The following is a 15084-nucleotide window of genomic DNA, read 5'->3' as shown; positions in this document are numbered from 1 at the left end:
AACTGGTGTCACCAATTTGTGAAACAACTTGGTAGTTTTCTTTAAAGTTAAGCATCAACTTCCATATAACCCAAAATTTCCCTCCCAGGAATTTACCCAAAAGGAATGAAAAACATGTTCACACAAAGACATTATGTGGGGGCCGACCCCGTGCCTGAGTGGTTAGGTTTGTGCGCTCCGATTCAGTGGCCCAGGGTTTTGCTGGTTCGGATCCTGGGCACGGACATGGCACCACTCATCAGGCCATGTTGAGGCGGTGTCCCACATGCCACAACTAGAAGGACCTACAACTAAAATATACATCTGTACACTGGGGGGATTCAGGGAGAAAAAGCACACACACAAAAAAAGATTGGCAACAGTTGTTAGCTCAGGTGCCAATCTTAAAAAAAAAACAAAACATAAGTGAATGTTCATGGCAGCATTATTCATAATAGCCAAAAACTAAAAACAATCCAAATCAGCCGGTGGGTGGATAAACAAAATGTAGTATAGCCATGCAATGGAATACTATTCAGCATAAAAAGATAAAAACTAAAGTCTGTTACTACATAGATGAACTTTGAAAACATTATACTAAGGCAAAGAAGCCAGATGCAAAAGGTCACACATAGTTTGATTCCATTTATCTCAAATATGGGCAAAAGGTAAATTTACAGAGATAGAAAGCAGATCATTGACTGCCTGCAGCTGGGGATGAGAGCAGGGATTAACTGCAAAAGGCATGAAGGAACTTTTGGAGATGATAAAAGATGTTCTAAAACTTGACAGTGGTGATGGTTACCAAGTCAATAAATTCAGTAAAAACCACTGAACTGTACACTTACAATAAGTGCATTTGTAGAATGAATTTATCTCAATAAATCTGGTTGTTTAAAAAGGAAATGAGCAGTCACCTGCCTTCCGGAAGTTCATAGTCCAAGAAGATACAGATAATGTTTTAAATAAAATTGGAGTATGTTAATTGAGAGAAAAAACAACATACTGGAGGAGGGGGGTGCTATTACTTCCAGCTATGTCAATGTTACTCGTATCAAACCAAGATCCCTGGAAGAAGGTAAACATCCTGACATTCTCCACTGCTTTTCCCTTGTGGCTTCTTCCAATTTTCAGTGCAGGTAGATCTTCGAGCAGAGGATAGTAATGTATAGCTTTCAGCTATGATTTGAGAAGCCAAGGTCCCAGAGATAAGGAAATCACAACAAAAAGACCGCCAACAAGTTGCAAAGCTTCTCCCTTGAGGCATCTGCCAAGTTCTAAGTTGTACAGGACAACAAGCTCAGAAGCAGGGCAGGAAGCTGGAGCTAAGAAACTATAAATCCAAGGATTGCTCATAGCAGACAGAATTTGGAGTTCAGGACCCTCAAGGATGAATGGCCTTAGTAAATATCCCAGATTTTTGGTTGAAATCCCTGAAGTAAAATGAAAGGTCATACTCAAGCTGAGATGAATAAACCAACTCTCACAAGGACTGAAATCCAGCCTTAAATTGTGCTCCTCACTAACTGGATCAAGGGGATCTGCCCCTACTCTAACGGGGTCTAACTGCTGCCTGAGGGAAATTACATCTTCTCCGGAGGAATGTTGGTCCACAACCTCAAGGGTTCCCCGAGCAAAATTTGAAATTGGCCCCTGTACACGGAGGGCAAGGAGAGACCGAGGAAAGAGGAAGGCCACTCCAGATTGGTAGGTGGCAGTTTTAATAAGCGAAGGAACTTACTTACAGGCTTGTCTCGAGTGGCGCAGGACGAGTAGATCTCCACATCCGCCCACCAGAATCGTAACAGTTTATATATAGAGGCCTTAACTGGGTTCCATCATGTGTACAGTCCAGATGGTCTCTACAACACACTGCTCTCTCAAGGCTGCGTCCTTGAAATGGCTCCAGCTATGGCAATGGAGAGTGGAATGCACATTCCAAGGCCAGGGGCGGGGGTGAGGAGCCTCCAAGTGCCCAGTCCAGGTCTCAGATCAAGTAGTGGTCACGTCATCCGATGACCTCCTCCAGCAAGGAATAGCACATCACCCAGATCACATGTAAATTTGGATATGCAAAGTCTGGCACTGAATGGGAACTTAGCACGTATGTCAAGAGGAAGGACCAAATAAGCATAAAACGTGAAAATACAATACAAACAGATCCACCAGCAATCTAGATGTTGAAATAATTGTTAAATATGTTCATGAAAATAGATTGAGAAGTGGAAAATTTCACCAGAGAACCGAAATCTATGAAAAAGCATCCATAATTTAAAACCTTCCCACAAAGAAAATTCCAGGCCCAGAGACCTTCATTGGTGAATTCTTCCAAATATTTATGAAAGAAATAATGCCAACATTACACAAGCTCCTATAGAGAATAGAAAGAGAGGGAATTCTTCTGAATCCTTTTTTTTTTTTTTAAAGATTTTATTTTTTCCTTTTTCTCCCCAAAGCCCCCCGGTACATAGTTGTGTATTCTTTGTTGTGGGTTCTTCTAGTTGTGGCATGTGGGACGCTGCCTCAGCGTGGTCTGATGAGCAGTGCCATGTCCGCGCCCAGGATTCGAGCCAACGAAACACTGGGCCGCCTGCAGCGGAGCGCGCGAACTTAACCACTCGGCCACGGGGCCAGCCCCCTTCTGAATCCTTTTACATGGCCAGCATAACCTTGATATCAAAACCCAAGAAGGATGTTAAAAGAAAAGAACACATGCCAATCTCTTTTATGAATATAGATACAAAAATTCTAAACAAATGGAGTTCAGCAATATATAAAAATAGTAGTTCATCACAATCAAATTGAGTTTACTTCAAAAATTTAAGATTGGATTAACATTTGAAAATTAATTCAATTAATCTGTGAATTTCACCACATTCACAGAATCAAGGGAAAAAACTCATATTTTCATCTCAATAGATGCAGCAAAAACATCTGATAAGATTCGACATGCATTCATAGTAAAAAAAAAAAATTACCAAAATTAGGAATAGAAAGGAAGTTTCTTCATTTAATGAAGGGCATATTTTTAAAATCTACCACAAACACCACACTGGGTGAAATATTGAAAGCTTTATCCCTAAGATCTGGAATGTAACAAGAATACCAGCCATCACTGCTTTGATTCAACCTTGAGTTAGCCAATGAAACAAAACAAGAAAAGAAAGAAATTGTATAAGAAGTGGAAAGGAAGAAATAAAACTGTCAGTATGCACAGATGACATAATTATAGAGAAATCTAAAAGAATGCGTATGAGCTATTAGAATTAATGTGAATTTAGCAAATATAGGTCCAAAAACAAATTGCGTTTTTACATACCAGCCAAAAAGAATTTGAAAATAAAACTTTTTTATGACATTATCTTAAAATGATATTTTTACTCAAAAATGAATTTGAAGAAATAATTCTAAAGAAAGATGTTCGAAACTCAACACAGAAACGAGATATTTCTGAGAGAAAATAAAGAAGACAGACGTAGAGAAAGAATTCCTAACTGAGTGATGGAAGACCACACTGCAAAGAGACCAATGTGCCTCTATATTGATCTGTCGGTTCCCTGCAATCCCAATCAAAAGTGCTTGCTGGATTTTTTAACAGAAAATGACAAGGTGATTCTAAAACTGATATGAAAATTCAAGGGGCCTACAATAGCTACAGCCATCTTGAAGACCACCAACATTGGCAGTGTGGTGGGAAAAGGATGATCTTTACATTAAACGACTTTTAAGTAAAGGAAATATGCATAGTTTTTTAAATGAATCTTAATCTCTATCACATAGCACGCACACACACACACACGCACACACACACACAGATCAATTCCAGATAGATTAGATCCAAATTAGGAAGATTAAACAATAAAGCACCTGGATGATAACATAAGAAAATGTCTTTGCGACCTGTCTTAGAACGCAGAAAGCACTAAGCACAGAGGAAACAATCATAAATAAAGACCACGTTATTCTGTTTATCAAAAGATAACTTTAGGAGAGTGAAAAGTAGAAGATACCTGCATAACATATATGCGACAAAAGATTTATACTGCAAATATAACGAGAAACACTCAAAATCAATAAAAAAAAAAAACCAGCAACCAAATTTAAAGAATGGGCAAGAGATTTATAAGAGAGGACATCCAAATAACTGACAAACTTATGAAACACTTTTCAATATCATTAGCAATTAGGAAAATCTACTTTAAAATCACAATGGAATGTCATTGCACACCACCAGATTGGCTGGGGTTTTTTTGGTTCGAAACAGACTATACCAAGTGTTGATGGGGATATAGAAACTCTCTGACATTGCTGGTATGGATGCAAATTGTGCAACCAATTTGGAAAACAGCTTATCCTTATCCACGGAATCTGAAGACATGCATATCCTCTGACCCAGCATTTCTACTTCGAGTTATATAGCTAACAGAAATACATGCTTATGAGCATCAGACTCTTGCAAGAATGTTCATGGCACATTATTTGAAATAGAAGCTTAAAACAGTACAAATGTCGCCTACAGCAAACAGGATAACTAATTGGGGTATATTCAGAATGAAAATGAATTAACTACAGCTATTCTAAACAACATGTATAAATCTTTAAAACATAAAGTTAAAAGAAAAAATCCAGACACAAGAAGGGTACTTGCTGCATGAACCCATTGATATAAAAACTTACATAAGGACAGAACAAGTTATCTTTTGGGAAAGGGTAATGACTGGGAGAGAGCAAGAGGGAAGCTTATGGGTGATAGTAATGTATTTTTTTACCTGAGTGATGGTAACAAGGGTATGTTTATGTGGTAAAAATTCATCAAGCCAATATATACAACATACATACATATCTGTATGTATATGTGTGGATAATTTATAAACAATGCTTGCTTTGGAAAATGCTATAAGAAAGCAGATTAAATGTCTATTAAAGAATTTCTAGAGCTAACATTTTGTTGATTGGTTGGTCTGTGTCACAGTTGCCCTTCTTCAGGAGGAGGCAGAATCAGCCAGATGGCCTACTGCCTACTTTCTATGGGGGACATATTGATGGCAACTCTCAGATATGTTCCCCCAAACACAATCAATGTGTCTCCTCTGCAAACAGCAGAGCTGGAATTCACTGTTGTCTTTCCAGTGTTGGAAATGGATTCACACTGATTTATCTCTATTTTCTCATCTGCAACACTCACCACCCACTCACCAATAATCACAGCCATTTATTTTATAGTGCTCAGGCAAAGATGGGCTGCAGTCTTTGTCCCTGAAAAGGTGAAAGGTGACTTGTCCCTGTGGTGCTTTGGGACCAGCTTTCCTGACCACTGGTCCTACTCTTCAATGGTTTGGGAGAGCAGTCTGGACTGGAAACACAGGCACGGAAGTCATGGACACATGGATGGCACGTGAAGGCCTGGTTCTAAAGGAGCTCATGCTAAGAGCGTGAGTGGGAAGTGGGGCAGGAGACGGCTGAGGCTAGAACCCTGAATAGACAAATGCCAGCATTTAAAGAATGCATAGACCTAGAGGTGCCAGGAAAAAAAAAAAAAAATGACTGCAAAGGGGCAATCAGACAGGTGAAAGGACACCATCACATTAGAAGATGGCTGTTCTAACGAGTCTACACAATCTCTACAGAAAGATTCTGATTCTCTAACTATGAGCCCCAAGGAACATGGAAGAGTGGGAGAGAGAAGCAGGCCCTGGCTCCCTATCTCAGCATTCCAGCAACAGACGCTGTGAGGAGGGGAGGTAAGCACACTGTCTGTTCTGACATTGTCCCCTCCTCCCCAGCACAAGTACAAACTGTTGGTGAGCAGATCCTTCCTATGGGTCTCCCTTCAGAGGCAGACAATGCACCCTCCAATATGAGCAGCAACCAGTGCACCCCTGGGAACGGTGCAGAAGAGTTAGAAGTGAGGGCCTGTCGCCCATAAGAACTAAATTAGTACACAACTGCGAATACTCATTTGTCATATAAATGCAAGGTTTGATGTACCCACTGGGCACTCAGAGCCAGCGTGATATTCTGAAAAGGAGGTGGACAAAGTTGCTCTTCTCTGTCTTGGCCTTCAGGACACCTCTATTTCTATTCTGGACTTTCTCTTTTGCTCTGGCTTAACCTCAGAAAATTCATAACCGTGTGACAAAGAGAAAATGAAATGAAATGAAGACAGTTCCAGCATTTCAACCTATGCATTTCTATTCTCAAGTTTCTAAACTTACTCTATTGAACATCCCTTCAGGCAAATGACTTGCCCTCCCAAAACACACCACAAGACCCTCCTTCCAGAAGGATCTCCCTTGAACTTCTCTTTCATCTGGACATTAGTGCCTTATGATCTCCAACCTTAATTGTGAACTCTTTGATCTCTCCATGGTCCAGCCTCTCCTCACCTGTTCACCTGTTCTCACTGCCCCCAAGCAGAGATCTTTGCTTTGAGGTGACCTCTCTCTCCACGCCCATCTCCCCCACCCACTCCCACCTTTGCTTCATCTTCTGCTCATGCCTCATCTCTTCCCTTTCCCTTCAAATACCTCCACCCAAGCAAAGCTATCAATAGCCTTCCTGACACTGACCTCCTTCTGGGACATGTAGCACCATATCTGCAGACAATTTGCACTCATTACATTCCATGGAGCATGTGTGAAGTGTTTTAAAACATGGAACTGTGGGCCCAGGGTTATCTCCAGGGAAACCAGCAGCCTGTCTCCTCAGAAGCCTCACAGGGTAACATCATTTAGCTTAATGAATATTTCCTGGTCCAAGATTTATTTCCTAGACTTGCAGGCTCAACTGCCAAATGCACCATCACACCACGAATAGACTGTTTCCTAGGAAGGACTTACATGACCCAGGCTCGTAAGACCCACTCGCTTGGAGCCAGTACAGAAGAGTGGTTATGAGCTTAGATACCAAGGCCAAACTGCCTGGATTCAGACTCCAACTCCATCACTTGCTGACTGTGCAAACTTGGGCCAAGTACTGAACCTCTCAGGGCTATTTTACCTTCTTGGTAAAATGGAGATATTAGTAGTAACATTCTCAAAGATTGTTGTGATGATTAAATAAGCTAATGCGTGCAAAATGCTTGAAACAAAGCCCAGCACATAGTAAGCACTCAATAAAGACTAGCTGTCATTTTTTAAAATAAATCATAAGAGTAATTTATTAATTTATAACGATAAACATAAGTGCCCCAAGGAAATTATATTCATAAAATCTAGCTAGCTTTGTCTCTGCTTGGTAAACATGGACCAAGACCAAGCAACTTTGTTACAGGATTCAAATAACGAGAAGCAGTAGAGCATTATGGTGAAGAACTTGGGCTTTACATCAACGGATGAATGGATAAAGAAGATGTATATACACACACAGTGGAATATTACACAGTCATGAGAAAGATGAAATTGTGCCATTTGCGACAACAGGGATGGACCTTGAGGGTATTATGCTAAGTGAAATAAGTCAAAGAGAGATAGAAAAATACCTTATGATTTCACTCATATGTAGAAAAAAGCCACGTAGATACAGAGAACAGATTGGTGGTTATCAGAGAGGAAAGGGGATGGAGGAGGGCAAAAAGGGTAAAGGGGCACATTTGTACAGTGATGGATGAAACTAGACTTTTGGTGGTGAACACAATGTAGTCTATACAGAAGTTGAAATACAGTGATGTACATCTGAAATTTATATACTGTTATAAACCAATGCTACCTCAATAAAAAAAAAAGAACTTGGGCTTTTAATCCTGTCTCCAGCCCTTATTAACTGTGTAACGTTGGGCAACTTCTTTAACTTCTCTAAGCCTTAGTTCCTCATCTCTACAACAGGGATGATGACAAAATTTTCATCATAGGGTTGTTGTTAAGATTAATGGAAAGAGCCTACACGAGCTTCACACTATGCCTAGCACACAGAAACCACCCACTATACAACAGCTCTTATTGCTAATATTTAACCCCAACCCAGTGTTCATTTCGTTATACTCAGCTGCCTCTTGAAACAATCAACCTCTCTCTCTCTCCTTTCCTTGTTTTATTTTCTTCAACACCCAGATAGCATCTTCTGATATTATGATCCTTATGCAAACTCACAAAGAACTTTCACAAGGCCTAGATTGCAACAAATAAGACATGCTGGTCTACAGGGCAGAGGCAGGTGCCAAGAGAGGAGTCCCATGCTTGAGTATGACCCTGCCATGTGATCTGCGTTACGTTGGTCTGGATATCAACTCTGCTCTTCCTCCGTCTTGAGGAATGAAGACAATCAATATGGAAATAATTTGGAAAGTTTAAAGTACTATACAATGTTAACCACTAATAGCAATAATAATAAACAATTTTGTACCCTAATTTGAGAAAGAACACACAGTGAAGGGAAACATACTGGACCCCAAAATAGAACATCTTGGTTTCCCCATCTGCACATTAGAGATACTAATGACTTTCCTATTGCACTCATCTGAGACATGAAACGAGCGACGTCAAGCTCCTTGAAGGGATAGATTCTGTAGAAATAACAAAAAGAATGTAATCCCCGTGTGGGAGGGAAATTGAGACACCTCACTCTGGCAGCACAGAATTGAGGTGAGCAATGAAGCCCAAAATGAAACCAGAATTGGCTCCTCTGATATTGCCTCGTGCTGCTACCATCCATTGCAACTGTCAGCTCCCCCTACTAAGGAGCAAGGATTGAAACCCAAGTCTGGCAAGACTCCCACTCTCACTTCTCATTTATCTGTACTGGGGTCTATTAGAGGCTCAGAACTGGATTTTCTTCTGTGCCTGGAAAAATATTTCATCTTCCAGTCACCTACAAGAGATGAACAATGAATATCAAGGAAAACAACTGACTCTCAAAATAGACTCTTCCCCCAAGGGCACTAATAGAATACTTGCCTCAGAGTCTTCAAAATCCAGAACACCTGGAACATCCGGTGGCATCCTAACCAAGCAGGCCTACCTCAAAAGGGCTCACGGCTCTAATAGCTATGCACGCTGGGGAATAGAGCTCTCATTGCCCTAAGAAAAGTGTTAGCTGGTAACGAACATCCTGCTACTGATCTTCTGGTATGATAGATGTTAAAATGCAAAATGCTCCATGAAGACCGTATGTTAAAGTTCACAGTCATTTGCAGCTTAATGTTAAGAAGCATCAGATCTTTTTGTGGTATGAATTACCTTTCCAAGAGGGAAAAATACACATTAAATCAAAAAGCAGTAGACGCCAGCCACTTTACATTTTTACCAGGGTCCAGCCTCAAGCTGTGGTGGCTGATTCAATTGATTGAAAAAGATCACTTCATATGATAGAACCACTTTACCTGTGAGAACTTTCTATTTTATCTCTAAGAGGAATGCCATTGCAGTTTTGAATGTGTGCATCTGGACAGGAGGAAATAGGATACATGAATTTATTTGAAGATCGTACTTGGAAGGAAAAATATCTTAGAAATTTTAATGTTTCATCAAAATGAAAAATTGTAATCCCTCGGAATATGGAGTAGATAAAAGAAAATTAGAAAAACCTATAAAGTTCAGTTTATTTCCTTAATTGAGGCAGACGATTGTTTTCCACAACCCAAAAGGTACAGGTGACAATGAAATATATTCTGAGGGACACAAAGTAGTTGTTTGAGGAGGGAAAATAAATAAGTTACTTAAAGATCTGGGGTTTACCAAAGGTGAGGGCAACTGGAAAGTATCTCCAGGTGCTGTGCTCACTGAGTTCCTCACAGAACAGGCTTGATTTGGGGGTGACAAGCATTTGGCTGCCCTGCACTTTGCTGAGCGCTGGCTAGCCAGGCCTGGCAGAAGTTTTGGTGACCACAGAGCCACAGCATTAGAAAATACCCTAGAAGGGTTCCAAAGATAAAGCCTGAAGTTTTACCCACATGACAGGAAACAAGGGCCTTGAGGATTGACATCTTAGGAGGCCGCTTCTTGAGAAAATAAATATGACACAAAGCTGTTTGCAGCCTCAAGGGGAACAAAAGCTACCCAAGTCCATAGCTACCTCAGTAAGGGGTGTCAGTGGCTATTACAACAGCCAGAAGAGTCATCTGAGATCGTGCATGAGGAAGAAGACGAACGAGGTGTTCCTCTCAGGGCACTGCCATTCCCAGCAGGAAGGGAAAGTCCCCCTTCCTGCTGACAGCAGATTGAACCTTCAGATCCCAGGGGAGGGCTCTGCAACACAGGGCAAAGGACAAACTGAATTCCACCTCAGGACAACTGGCCAAACAGCTATCCACTAATGGTCGTTAAAATCAAATAAAGCTTCTCAGATAGCAGAATCAAACTTTACGGACTTTTCATTTTCAGGATTATAATTTGGTTTCCTGAATTGTATTCTGTGTTTGGCACCCGCCATCTTGGGTGGAAGTTAAGCAGAAGCACAGGAGGAAGGGGGCGTCAGGAGTGGGGGAGGCTTGGAAAAAGGCTCAAGAACTACTGAATCCCCCTCCCAGGGGCAGAACTGGGCACCAGGTGCATATGTCCCCAAAAGACTTGTACCACTGTGCTCATGACAGCGCCATTCCTCAAAGCCCCAAACTGAAGACAGCCCAGCATTTCAGCACGAGAATGGATACATAAATTTCAAAAGAATGAATTAACACACAGCAATAAAAAAAGAACATCACTGATACTCGCAGCAATGAGTGAATCTTGACAGCATCAAATTGAGGAAAAATCAGACTCAAAACGGTGCAAACTGAGTGATTCCATTGTTATGAAGTTCAAGTAAAGGCAAAATTAACCTACGGTGATAGAAATCAAAATAGTGATAACTTTGGACTGGACTGGAAAGAGGTTTTAACAATAAAGGTATATGAGGAAACTCTCTGGGGTGGTGAATATATAAGTGTTTACATATACAAAAAGTTCATCAAACTATATAATTCACATTAGTGCATTTTCCTGTGTATAAATTATCTTTTTAAATTTATTTTCAAAGGAATTTTTTTTAGTAAGATAGGAACTATCTGTTCTGTAAAGGTCTGGTAAATCGTTCCCACCATATTAAATATTATGCTTAAAAAAATGTTTAACACACACACACACAAACACACACACACTCAAACTCATTCCCCACCTACCTACTGGTTACAATGTTGAATGCTGAGTTAGTCTTGGACAACTTGCACCTTGATAAACTAAACTACGCATTTTTTAATCTGTTGAATTCACTAAATTGTGTTATCTACCTTGCTTTCACAGTGTTAAAATTCCTAACAGGTATTTCATTATTTCTTACCGGGTCTCGTAATAAAAACAAGTGTCAGTGTGCAAACCAAACACAAACCAGTTGCACTCAGGAAAATGGTAAACTCCCTTTTAACTCTATTGTGAATTAGAGTATAGATGTCATGTTTTCAATTGCTTTTAAATTTTACGAGTGACTTATTCAAATGTTTTAAAGTATAGCTTTCCTAATTTTAATTCCTCTAGTCTCCTAGAATTACTGCTAAAGTTATTATTGTTTAAAAATACTGAATGACCCAAAATTGCGAGTTGGTTGCACACCCAATCACCACCATGGTTCTGTTTCATAAATATGAGGACACTGCTGTGTTTCTGAGGCTGCAGCCTGGCCTCTGCCCGCCCCATCCACTGCTCTTCTGTGTGTTCCGGTTAGTGTCACCTCCTATGTCTTCACTTCCTCCCTCCCCACCCTCCCATCTACCCCAGCAAGGACAGCTCATCTGAGATGCCACAAGCTTCCCACCTATTTCTCAATGAACTGCCTTCTAGATCAAATTTTCCTTCCTTTCCTCTTTCTCTGCTACTCAAACTCATCCATGCTCTTTGATTACAATTTTGGAGCTTTATAAAAATAAGAAGATGGCTATTACATAGTCTACACTAAATATTTTGCTCTCACATATTGTTACTTGAAGAGCAGGTCAGCTGAAAATATGCATTTTCCACTTGTAAGGCATCCATTTTGTATATGCTGTAATTTAGTTTATGTCTGGCTTTCAACTCACACCTGCAATTCCAAATGGAACTCCTGAACAGACTAATGAATGGTTTTATGAAATAAACAGAAAAGAAAATAACCTAGCAAATCTTACAGAGCCCAATACAGTTTCCAAATATATAACTTTATTTCTGTGACAAATGTAGCCAAATATTAAATAAGGAAATGGAAACATTTTTAAGTGTTAAAGAGAAACCACTCTCGTGTTACAGTCATGTCCACAGAATAAGTGTGTATCTTCAGGTCTCCTCTTAGGTTCCAGAGACTCACAGACTCACAAACCTGGAATTTAAACACAGCTGGAGCTTGCTGACACCTCTACTTTTGTATTCCTGGATTTCCTTAATTCTCATGCCTCTAAGAGGATGACTAGCTGACCATATCTGCTCAAGGTGGGACCAAACGCCCTGGGTAGTTCCTACCAGACGTGACTTGCAGAAGCAAAACACACAGTGTAGTGGAGACACATTTAAGTCTGCCATCATTTTAGATGTAGAAATAGTACAGAAGAAGAGTCAAGAAAAAGTTTGTGTATTACTGTCAGCCTGTCAACTCTCAACAAATTAGAAGGTTCCACTCACCTAAACTCAACTTTGGTCTAACGGCTGGTTAGTTGAACTGATGGTTCCTGTGCTTATCAAAATAGCATCTGTCAATCCTGGCAAAAAGGTGAATTGTGTCTGTCTGTCCTCTTGCAGTACTAAAACTAATTATTAGGATCTTAAAATCCTTTTGATGGATTAAGAGTTGCCAGTGAGCACAGTTAAACAAACCATTGGGTTGAGAACAAAATTTTTCCACACTGCAACAATCTGCTAATGAGCCAACTGCTGCCACATTAATCAGTTAGGAACATGAACAATATAAAAATTTTAATTTTTTTCTCTTTCCAATTTGAGATAATTTACATACAATAAAATGCATAGGCTTTAAGTGTCTATTTGCTGAGTTTCAACAAACGTATATATCCATGTAACCATAACACTGGTCAAGATATATAAAATTTTCCAGCACCACAGAAATTTCCCTCATGCCCCTTCCAGTCAATCCTACCACCACTGCCGAGAGGCAACCACTGTTCTAATTTCTATGACCATAGATTAGCCTTGAATGTTCTGGAGCTTCACGCAAATGGAATCATACAGTATGAATTATTTTGCATCTGAATTCTTTCACTCAATATAATGTTTTCAAAGCTCATCCAAGTTGTGTATGTCTGTATTTTATTAGTTTATTACGTAAATATTCCACAGTATGTTCTTCCACCCTCCTGGTAATGGACATTCGGTTTGTTTTCAGTTTGAGGCTATGAAAAATAAAGTGCTCCAAACATTCTTTTACAAGTCTTTTGGTGAACATATGCTTCATTTCTCATAGGTACATACCCAGGAGTAGATTTGCTGAGTCATAGGGTTTAACTTTATAAGAAATTGTTGAACCATTTTTTTTCACATGAACACTTCCACCTTCTCCAGTTTCATCCACTGATGCCCATATGCCAGCCCCCAACCACAGGCCCATTCTAAAGAAGGGAACGCATAATTTAAGATTTTCCTTTTCTTTTGTTTCTTTCTGCTCTGGCAGGTAACTTTGGTTGTCATTGGCAGGAGCAGTTTTAAGACCTCAGTCTCAACCACTGAAGGTAAAAAAGAGCGCTCAAAAGAAGGGTTAGCTGCCCAAACAGGCCTTCAGAGGCTCTGCCCACAAGGAGATCTTATGGTCATTGTTGCAAGGGCATCAATTCCTGGATTAGCCTCTGGGCTTAGGCAGCTGGAAACAATTTTTTTTTCATTAATACCACTTGGTTTTCGCAGTGAAATCACTGCTAAAAGGGAGGGTATTATGCAAATTAATATTACAATTAGCTGCTTATTACTAAGGTAATCTCGGACAAGTCTTCCCTTTTGTTTCTGCTTTGGAGACTTGGGGCTCCCCAGATCCTCCTGGGTGGCTCAATGGCTGGCACGGGCATTACGGGGAGGAAAGCTGTTGTTCACATTAAGATGGCTCCAGTTTTGGGATGATCAGCAGCTATGCTCTTCACAGGATAGAGATTCATCCCTTTGATAATCTAAAAAACAAGGAAACAAAAGGCACTGCTTGAAAATAGTGATTTACCACAGAACACATTTTGCTTTAGTCAAACCTTTTTTTTTTTTCCTAAGGAAACAGTGTGTGGGCTTATCTCTTGAAAATGTCAGCATGGCTGTGAACACTGGGGAAATTAAAAGACTGAATAGAATGGATTTCTTAGGAAAAATCAGTATGAGTATGCAGAGTTGCATGGCTTATTTATTAAGTTGTGTGCTAGGGGAGGATTATCTGCCTCAGACTTATTTATGACTTTGTGGCAGTGGGTTTTAAATACAGAGGGGATTTTTGCATTGCACAAAGCCAAGATCAAACAGAATCTAAAACTCAGGAACTTTGGCAGCTCTGGCTATGACATAGAAATCAGAAAATCAGAGATATAAATACTATCCCCATCACATCCCCTGCCCAGAAAAAGGAAAGGCTTTGAAGAACATTCTGTAGCCTTTTGACATAGCATCAATTATCCTTTCTTAAAAACAGGTCAGTGGACCATTGATGAAGGTGTGTAGAGTAATGAATGCTGCCTACTGAGGCTGGAAGTCAGTATACCCCTACTTGCCACTGTGGCCAAAAGCACTGGGGCCAAAAAGAACTAAGAGATTTCTCTGTCATGTGAGGAAGAGATTCATAACCTGGACTCACATTTTACAAAAGAGAACAACCGACAAAACTGTGACTATCAATGCAGCTTCCAGCCCAGCTCAAAGGCGTGATGAGTGGTCTCATTTATTTAATGGGGTAATTATGGCTTGGTGCCTTGAAGTTATATGCTGCCAGTTAATAGTAGTATTCTGCATTCATAATGCTTTTTGTTTTTTTAATTGAAAAGTGCTCTACAGCTATTAGTCAATCTTCAGAATATTCCTCAGAAGCTGAGCCAATCTTATCATTCTTCTATTTGAGAAGGGAAAGATGACCAAGTACAGAAAAGTCACACAGAAAATAAAGACAAATATTGGTCCTCAAGAATGCCTGCTCTCGGTCCTAAAGAAATTTAGTACTTTTAGTCAAAAATATGAGCTTTTACAGAGTCTG

General features: G+C 40.0%; 1 long non-coding RNA gene across 2 annotated transcripts in view; it reads right to left on the bottom strand.

Annotated features, from left to right (window-relative positions):
• The window catches only part of LOC106781739 (uncharacterized), a 173963-nt gene that overhangs the window by 149387 nt on the left and 9492 nt on the right, over positions 1 to 15084 (bottom strand). Inside the window, exon 3 of one of the 2 annotated variants that reach the window (XR_001378466.3) lies at positions 9490 to 14026. The exons of the other annotated variant lie outside the window; for it this stretch is intronic. This is a non-coding gene — a long non-coding RNA (uncharacterized lncRNA). Of the gene's footprint in view, positions 1 to 9489; positions 14027 to 15084 lie in introns of those variants that run through there. 2 annotated transcript variants of the gene reach the window in all.

This window comes from Equus caballus, chromosome 15, assembly GCF_041296265.1.
Source record: "Equus caballus isolate H_3958 breed thoroughbred chromosome 15, TB-T2T, whole genome shotgun sequence".
Lineage (NCBI taxonomy): Eukaryota > Metazoa > Chordata > Mammalia > Perissodactyla > Equidae > Equus > Equus caballus.
The sequence above is the reverse complement of the archived record's forward strand: the minus strand, read 5'-3'. Positions and strand labels throughout refer to the sequence as shown.